We start from the raw sequence: 8619 nt of genomic DNA, 5'->3' as shown, positions 1-8619 counted from the left end.
CTCCCAAATTGTTAAAAGAAATAAAGAATAAAAAAAATCTGGCATTGTGCGGGCTTTGGAGCCACATCCCGCTGTGGGATTTAACCCATTCTGAACGGAAACCCATTTTGGTGTCAGCATCATGTTATGCTTTAGCTATTGAAAAATAGCAGATCTACAAGCTCGTAGCGCGCCACCGAGTGGCGCGCTACGAGCTTGTAGGTCTGCTATTTTTGAAAAATCGAAGAACGACGGACATTTTTTGAATCTGATCTCAGGTCAGAATGGGTTCATCAGACCAGTGTGTGTCCAGTGGAAACCTCGTATGAATCTGATCTCCGGTCAGAATGGGTTATGTCATGTCAGTGGTGGTTGGGTTGGATTCCCTTGTGCAGCGTGGTGTGCACCGCTGATTCCCCGACAGAACAGCAGACATTTTGCTGTAACTTGTCTTCATTACACCATGTCCCCAGGAGAGGGGGCAGAGCAGCCTATTAAAATACACCTACACCCCCCTGTCATTTCTTTTCTGTCTCTTAATCTATATCTCTCTCTCATTCTCTTTGCTCTCTGTCTCTCTCTCTCTCTCTCTTTCTGGCCTTCGCTCACTGCACGTGTACATACTGTAGACATCAAAGGGGTTTCAGCCCCTGGCCTTTTACCCCTGCCCTTTTACACGTCTGCAAAATGAGTGAATGCAGCATTTGCTATGGTGAAATAAATGCAAATGCACCCCCTATACATGCCATACCCCAATGAAGCATTCGGGAGAATTGTCTTTTTTTACAAACTCTCCTGAATCCTTCTCTCCTTAGAAATATTGCACGAATCAGAGCCTATGTGTCCTTGGACGATGCAAAAACGCTAATCCACGCCTTTGTTTTTTCTCGGCTTGACTACTGCAATGCACTTTTTTCAGGACTGCCTAAGAAAACAACTGACAGACTACAACTTGTCCAAAATGCAGCAGCCAGAGTTTTAACTAGAACTAAGATGAGAGAACATATTACTCCAGTTTTGGCATCACTGCACTGGCTTCCGGTTGTTTTTAGGATTGATTTTAAAATTATTTTACTTGTCTATAAAGCTCTCAATGGTCTCGCACCTTCCTACCTACATGACTGCCTGCCTAAATATGTCCCAAACCGCCCCCTAAGGTCTTCCACTGCTGGCCTGCTCGCTTTGCCTAAAGAAATGGCAACTAAAAAATACGGGGAAGCAGCTTTTTGCTTCTGCGGGCCGTCGGCATGGAACAAGCTCCCACTGTACCTTCGTCAGGCAGCCTCTGTAGACATTTTTAAAGCTCAGCTCAAGACCCACTTCTACAACATTGCTTTTAATTGATCTTTTATTTTTTATTTTTTTGTTATTCATGTCCTCACTGTATTGCATTACTGCTTGTTTTTTGTCGTTGCCTTGCTTTTCTTTTATTCTCCATTGTTCTGTAAAGCACTTTGAGCTGCATTTCATGTCATGAAAGGTCTTATACAAATAAAGTTTTATTATTATTATTATTATTATTATTAATCTTACGTTATATGCCACATCTTCAGTAGCTAAAGAGTGCAATAGCAGATTTTCCCCCCACCAATTCTGAGTGCCTGCCTCTCTACCATCGTCTGCACTTCCCTGATCACTGACCACAGTAAGCTGTCATGGTCTTGGCCCGTGCACTCAGCCGTTTTCAGGCCTTTTTGCTCTTACAGACCGCTTATAAGAGGGCTTGCCACTCTCCACTCATGTACTCATAATCCCCACCCCACCCTGCACTGTACTGTTTGAAATATTGAACGCGGAAATGCCACCGCCGAATCCAGGGAACACACACTGAGTCTCTGCATCTAAGATCAGGAGTGTCTGCGTTTGAAATGTGTGTTTGGTTCTTGTGCAGGCCACCACATCTACTTGAGCTTTAACCCATTCTGGGCGGGCACCCATTTTGGTGTCGGCATCATGTTATGCTTTAGCCATTTAAAAATAGCAGATCTACAAGCTCATATCGCGCCACCGAGTGGCGCGATACGAGCTTGTAGGTCTGCTATTTTTTGAAAAATCGAAGAAAGACTGACATTTTTAGAATCTGATCTCAGGTCAGAATGGGTTCATCAGACCAGTGTGTGTCCAGCGGAAACCTCGTATGAATCTGATCTCAGGTCAGAATGGGTTAACCACTTCAACCCTAGAGGGGGTCCCCAGGGGTACTCGCCAACCATTTTATTAGGTGCGCATGTCCAACTGCACACACATTTCTAATCAGTCAATAACATGGCAGCAAGTCAATGAATCCATACATAGCCAACATTATCTTACTCGGTTACTTATCGTTGCTGTAGGGCAGAAACCTCCCATCTCCATATGTTAAAGTAACAGTTTTAGACATATCTCTCCATGCGAAAGAGACTCTGTCTCTCTCTCTGCTCTTTTCCCCTGTGGGGAAATAACAAATAAGGCATCGGTAATGTTTCTCCACCTATCGCGTCATTGTCAACCACGAGAGACCCATCTCCATTAACTCAGGATCCAGTATAGCCTCAGTTTCTCGGTTTTTTAGAGGACCTGTTGTCGTCCGCTGCTGCTGCCCGTCTGCCTCAAGGTTAATCGTGTTCATCCAGAGGTGATCTCCTGCATGCCTTTGGCTGTATAAGGATGAGCTACTGTTGTCCTTTCTGACATCAGCCCCTGAACCAGTCAAATCGTGAAAATGTGCCTCAAATTTGGAATATATTCTTTGAGAACGAACGTTTTTAATTCAAATCTTTGCTTCTGGAGAGGTCCCTGGAACAACATATTTTCAGATGGGGGTCGGTGGCCAATTACATATCATTTTTGGGGTCCTTGACATGAAATATTGAGTGATATAGGCATAGAAACATAGGTATTTCAGAAAACTGTCAGGATTTAGAAGGCTTTTTTATTTCGATGTCAGGCCTAAAATGGGTTAAAAGGCATGTTTTGGCTGAAAAACATAAACTCATACCGAGTTTGTTCCAGATATGTGGTGTCTTTTTCTTTCTCCATTCCACATGTTTTTCAGCCAAAACATACAACTTCTCATTGACCGCCGACGAAACCGAGACCCTTGAAGTGAATCATCGCTATGTAACGGGTGTCTCGATTGTTATTTAATTCACCCAAAACATACATTTTGTAACCGGGGATCGTATCGTTTCGAGAAATGAGCCGCAAATCAAGCTTGTTTTGAGCCAAAAAAGATGGATCTGAGATATTACAATTCTCAAAACGGTGTCCCCGCATAGACCGCATAAGCCGTCTTGACCATGCGTTAAAGGCGCTGAGTGGCTGTCATGTAATTGGAACTTTGGCTCAGGGCTGATTCATACTCCTGTTTTAGAGCCGAATAAAAGTCGGTTCGGCTCTGTAGAGCCTACAATGTGACGTCATTTGAGGTTCGGGGGTGGGTGGGTACCGTCCTAAAGTCGGATCTTCGGTGCTACTGAAAGTTTCTGACGAGCCAAAATCATTTCGGCACTACAGCGCCGAAACAGCGGTAAAATAGGAGTATGAATCGGCCCTTACTGTATTGTTGGACATGCGTACCTGATGAAGTGGTCAGTGAGTGCAGGCGTGTACTCGGTTCCCTACTTTATTCCCTCTACACCCAATCTCTAAGCCAGAAGTATAGCAAATCAACAAGCTCCAATGTATTCACTGATCACTTTATCGCCGTTAATGTTCACATTTCAGCACTCTATTCCCAGAAAAACCCAGGTGTGTGCATGTGAAAACGAGAACAAAATGTTCCATCTGGTCTTCTCTCACTCGGGCTTAAGTCGGAGCACTTCATTGCCGCGTAAACAATAGTTTAGAGAGATGGGTGAAAATGTCATCGTTTAAGTGTGTTTAAAAAAAAAAAAAGCCTGTTATTTAGTCTCCTGTCTCGCAGAGACACAGGAAAGGCGGCACAGAGATGTCGACGACTTCCAGGGGAGCTATAGGAGCTAAGGCGAGTGTGTGCCGCTTCTTCCCTGGATTTGGGTGAAAGGCAGCTGGCATTATGGGAGTTTAAGCTATAAGCCATAGCTCTGGTGGATGTTGCTGACCGTGGGGAAGCTGCAGCCAGGAAATGGGGCCCGTCCGTTCCTCGGGCACGCTTCAAAGCCCCCCCAGCACGGCCTCAACAGAGCCCGCTATTTATTGCCATGAGTCACTTTCCTCTTCCTTTCTCTCTCCTCTCTTCAACCGCAATTCACCCCACTCCGTTTCTCCATCCGTCTGGCTTTGCTCCACCGCCTCTGAGCCGCGTGTGGACGCTTTGCAATTGTTCCGGTGTCCTGGTTAGTGACTGGAGCCCTACCAGGAGCCGGTGGCCGGTGGCCGGGCCCGAGTGCAGCGAGCATTCAGGCCCAGTTGGGCTCCCGTCACTCTGCTCTTCGGCGGGGGCAAGGCTTTCTTTTCTCGTCAGCGCTTATACTTAACGGCGGCATCAGCATTTTCCTGACTGCCTGAGCGGTCTGGCCATAAAGATTGGAAACCCCACACACACACTTGCCCTAAATGACTTTCTCACGCGAGTTCTTCTGGCATGAGTCAGTGCTATACGGACATACATGCCTGTGAGTGAATAGTGATTTCCGTTTGATTTAAAGAGACAGTACAGTACAGTAACAACTACTTTGATTTATTTCTGCTGCCTGTGTTCCCAGTAGCCTACGACAGTCGGCTCTGTTACAGAAAGTGGGGTGGGCCAATTGGAATAGAGAAGGGGGAAACAATAAGATATATTCATGTGTATATTTACTTGCGCAAGCAGAGCGCGCAAGTAATAGTTTCGCCCAGCTCGTATGCACCGTCCCAGCCAAACCCGCCACTTTTGATGCGTATGCACCGTCCCAGCAAATTGTGCCTGATTTGCTGGGACCAGATCACATGGTGTGTATAATGTATAACTAGCTCTCAATGATGACGTAAGAAATATGTGGATTAAAGGACCCAATGCCAGAGTGTAATTGGTTTTCGATGGCGACGTATTGACGATATGTTTTAGTGTTGGGAGGATTAAAGGTAATGCTCCTGTGTATACATGTATGTAATCTGGCACCACTGGTCGAAAGTACTTGCGCGCTCTGCTTGCGCGCTAGTTGGCCATTTATGGCCTACTAGTGTGCAACAAGCAAGTATGCACTCGACAGAGTGCAGTTCTAGTATTTTATTATGATTTATTTATTTTCCAACTAAAGTCCAGTTCTTTAGATGACTGTGAGTTTAATCACTTTAAAATGGATGTCCTCAAAAATTGGACAGATTAAACAAGTGAAATTGGAACTGGAACACAATAAAATGAAGCTTATGTCACATGGGTACTCTCTCCTATCCTGATTGGCGGAATGTTTGCAAACACCCTATAGTTTAGGATTACTATCAGACAATGGCGCTTTAAAGGACCACTTCACCACTTTTCAACCTATCTTCATATAATAGGTCCTCACTAATAATCATGATAAAATGGAACGATCTTTTTCTACTCAGTCTGTGTCTCATAGGAGGGCTGTGTGCACTTTAGAAACCGTCTTCCAGTGACATCATCATTAGGCAGATTATTTTTTAAACAATATTTTTTTACAAAAATATTTAGATTTTCATTATCGTGAGAACGATGGCTTCCATTTTCGCATTGCAACTTTTCAGGACTAGAAAGCCTGCAGTTTTTATTAGCTTGTATTCCCCATCGATGATGTCACTGGAAGACGGTTTCTGAACTGCCCACAGCCCTCCTATGAGACACAGACCGAGTAGAAAAATATTGCGCCATTTTATCATGATTATTAGTGAGGACCTATTATATGAAGATAGGTTGAAAAGTGGTGAAGTGGTCCTTTAACCTTACAAACCACTTACCCTACCTTTTAAACTAGAGTAAAATGTACTATAGTTACTTTCCAACCACTGGTAATGATTGTGAATCCTGGAGCAGGTTGCCCCAACAATATGCACTCCAGTCTGTTCCGGCTGGGGGAGTGTTGCATTATGGAGGGCGTCGGTGTGAGTGTGGGAGGGCTGCTGGTATTTGTAAATGTCATGCTCCTTTCCACCAGCCATGACACGGTGGCTCTATAATCTCTGCCCACTCGCTCCTTCTCTGTCTGCAGTCTGCTCTCTAATTGGCACGTTGGTGGAATGTGCACAGTGGCGTGCACAGACATTTAGAGGGGCAGGTGCTCAAGTGGAAAAAAAAGGGCACCTTGTGCAGCGCATTTTGGGGTGGGAACCCATTTTGGTGCTTTAGCTATTGAAAAATAGCAGATCTACAAGCTCATAGCGCGCCACCGAGTGGCGCGCTACGAGCTTGTAGGTCTGCTATTTTTCTTTAATCGAAGAACCACTGACATAGAAACATAGCTTTAGATTGTGGGGGGCCTAAATAATATAGTAGAAGCGTTTTTTTATCAAGATTTGATCAATGTCACCGCATGGTCCACACACTACAACTTAAGGGAAAAAAATAAACCTTTTTTTTTTTTTTTTGCCAAAATTGCCAAAAGGGCAGGGGGTGCTCTAGCACCCCCTAGTGTCTATCTGTGCAATGTAGGCTACTCAAGTACTGTACTCAAGAACAGCGTGATGTGTAGTTATAGCTTGTAGGTCTGTTCCTTTGTCTCGTGACACCGATCTGTGCAGCTGCAGCGCATGAGCGAGAGCAACAAGTGAATCTCCGGGGATGAAGCGTAAAGCAATTGAGCTCAAAGTTATAATTTATCGGTTGAACTAGCATAATTATACACAATGCCTGGGAAACGTGCTTTTAATAATTTGTGGCTTACAAATGAAAAATATAAAGACTGGCCAAAGCGAGAAGTGGACACGAATCGAGCTGGCTGCAAATTATACATCGAAACATTTGATGTTGGGAACATGGTGCTGGTCAGCCATGTGAAAAGCAAAAAATCACACCAGTGTGAACCAAGTGGTGCAACTCCCGTCTATTGGTTTTCTGTATCGTTCCAATTTCTTCTCTGTATCGTTTGCGTCCAGCAGGTGGCAGCCATGTCACATACTTCTCTCGTTCCAATTTCACGCATGCGCACACCACTCGTGCTCACACAGGTGCATCACAAACAAACAGGTACACGGACATTGCATGCTGGATGTAGAAGTGGTTGCACCACTTAAAAAACTAATTGAACACCAAAAGGCTGCTAAACAGACAGCGGGTGTCTGTGCGTATTTCACGGCTGATGTAGTTCTACTGTTTCTCTTACAACGGCAAGACAACAAGTCACGCTCAACCCATCCATCGCAGCTGCATTTGACCAGCAGTCGGCTGAAGTGTTGTGGACTCTCAATACTCTATACTCTATAGGTCAGGAGTAAGAGACCCATAATAGCACTGAATGATTGTTACATAGTCCTGGAAATTGGAAAGAAAATTGTGGGAACCCTGAAGGCCAGTGAGTCAATGTAATCCCTCCAACTGCGCCTTGGTCTGCCCCGGGGGGTCTCCTCCCAGTGGGACGTGCCGCGAAGACCTCCCTATAGGGAGACGCTCGAGAGGCATCCTAACCAGATGCCCGGACCACCTAAGCTGGCTCCTTTCCAGGCGAAGAAGCAGCGACTCTACTCCGAGCCTCTCTTGCGTAACTGGACTTCTCACCCAATCTCTAAGGGAGATGCCAGCCGCCCGTCGGAGAAAAACTCATTCCGGGCCGCTTGTATCCGCGACCTTATTCTTTCGGTCATGACCCACACTTCATGACCCCAGGAAGAGTAGCTGCTGTCATGTACAGCAAGCTAATGGGGATCTAATAAACACATCAAATCGGAGTAGGAACGAAGCTTGCTCGGTAGACAGACAGAGATCTCTGCCTTCTGGCTCAGCTCTCTTTTCGTCACAACAGCGCAGTACAGCGACTGCAATGCCGCTCCGATTCTCCGGCAGATCTCCTCCTCCGTCCTCCCTTCACTCGTGAACAAGACCCAGAGATACCTGAACTCCTTCACATGGGGGTAATGTCCCATTCACTACATGGACTGCACAATCAATCGGTTTCCTGCTGAGAACCACGGCAGCTGGGATGATCCTCGTCCCAGCCGCCGTACACTCGACTGCGAAGCGGTCCGGTGAGAGCCGAAGGTCTTTGGACCGATGGTGCCATCAGCAGTGATGCAACCCTTAGCCCACCGAGCCGTAGACCCTCATCCTGTCCATGAAAATCACCAACCGGATAGGTGACAATGGGCAGCCCTGACGTGATTTAGTCCTCATGCTGAATCAATCCCAAACCTCAAATAAAATATGTACTTTTTCCACCACTGCAAAACCTCGCAGACAATAGTGTTCTGGGAAGTATGTACTGTAATGCGTTCAAGGAGACTTCATGTATTGTCGTATGCTGCCTTAATTGTCTGTACAGTATGCGTGTGTTTCTGTGCTGAACTAAATCTAATGGAAAGTGTTGTTGCGTGGCGTTGTGGTTAACCCATTCTGACCTGAGATCAGATTCTAAAAATGTCTATTACATCCTGACAGTTTCACTATTAACCCATTCTGACCTGAGATCAGATTCTAAAAGTGTCTTCGATTTTTCAAAAATAGCAGACCTACAAGCTCGTAGCACGCCACTCGGTGGCGCGATATGAGCTTGTAGATCTGCTATTTTTCAATAGCTAAAGCATAACATGATG

The 8619-nt window shown here is 45.5% G+C and overlaps 1 protein-coding gene across 1 annotated transcript in view; it reads left to right on the top strand.

Annotated features, from left to right (window-relative positions):
• LOC310854144 (interleukin-1 receptor accessory protein-like 1) overlaps positions 1–8619 on the top strand; it is a gene marked incomplete at its 3' end in the record, with an annotated part of 690918 nt that overhangs the window by 605407 nt on the left and 76892 nt on the right. The gene's annotated exons all lie outside the window — the stretch shown is intronic.

Source organism: Protomyctophum parallelum, assembly GCF_964188405.1.
Source record: "Protomyctophum parallelum genome assembly, chromosome: 23".
Taxonomy (NCBI): domain Eukaryota; kingdom Metazoa; phylum Chordata; class Actinopteri; order Myctophiformes; family Myctophidae; genus Protomyctophum; species Protomyctophum parallelum.
Note: the sequence above shows the minus strand (reverse complement) of the source record. Positions and strands in the feature narration are given on the sequence as shown.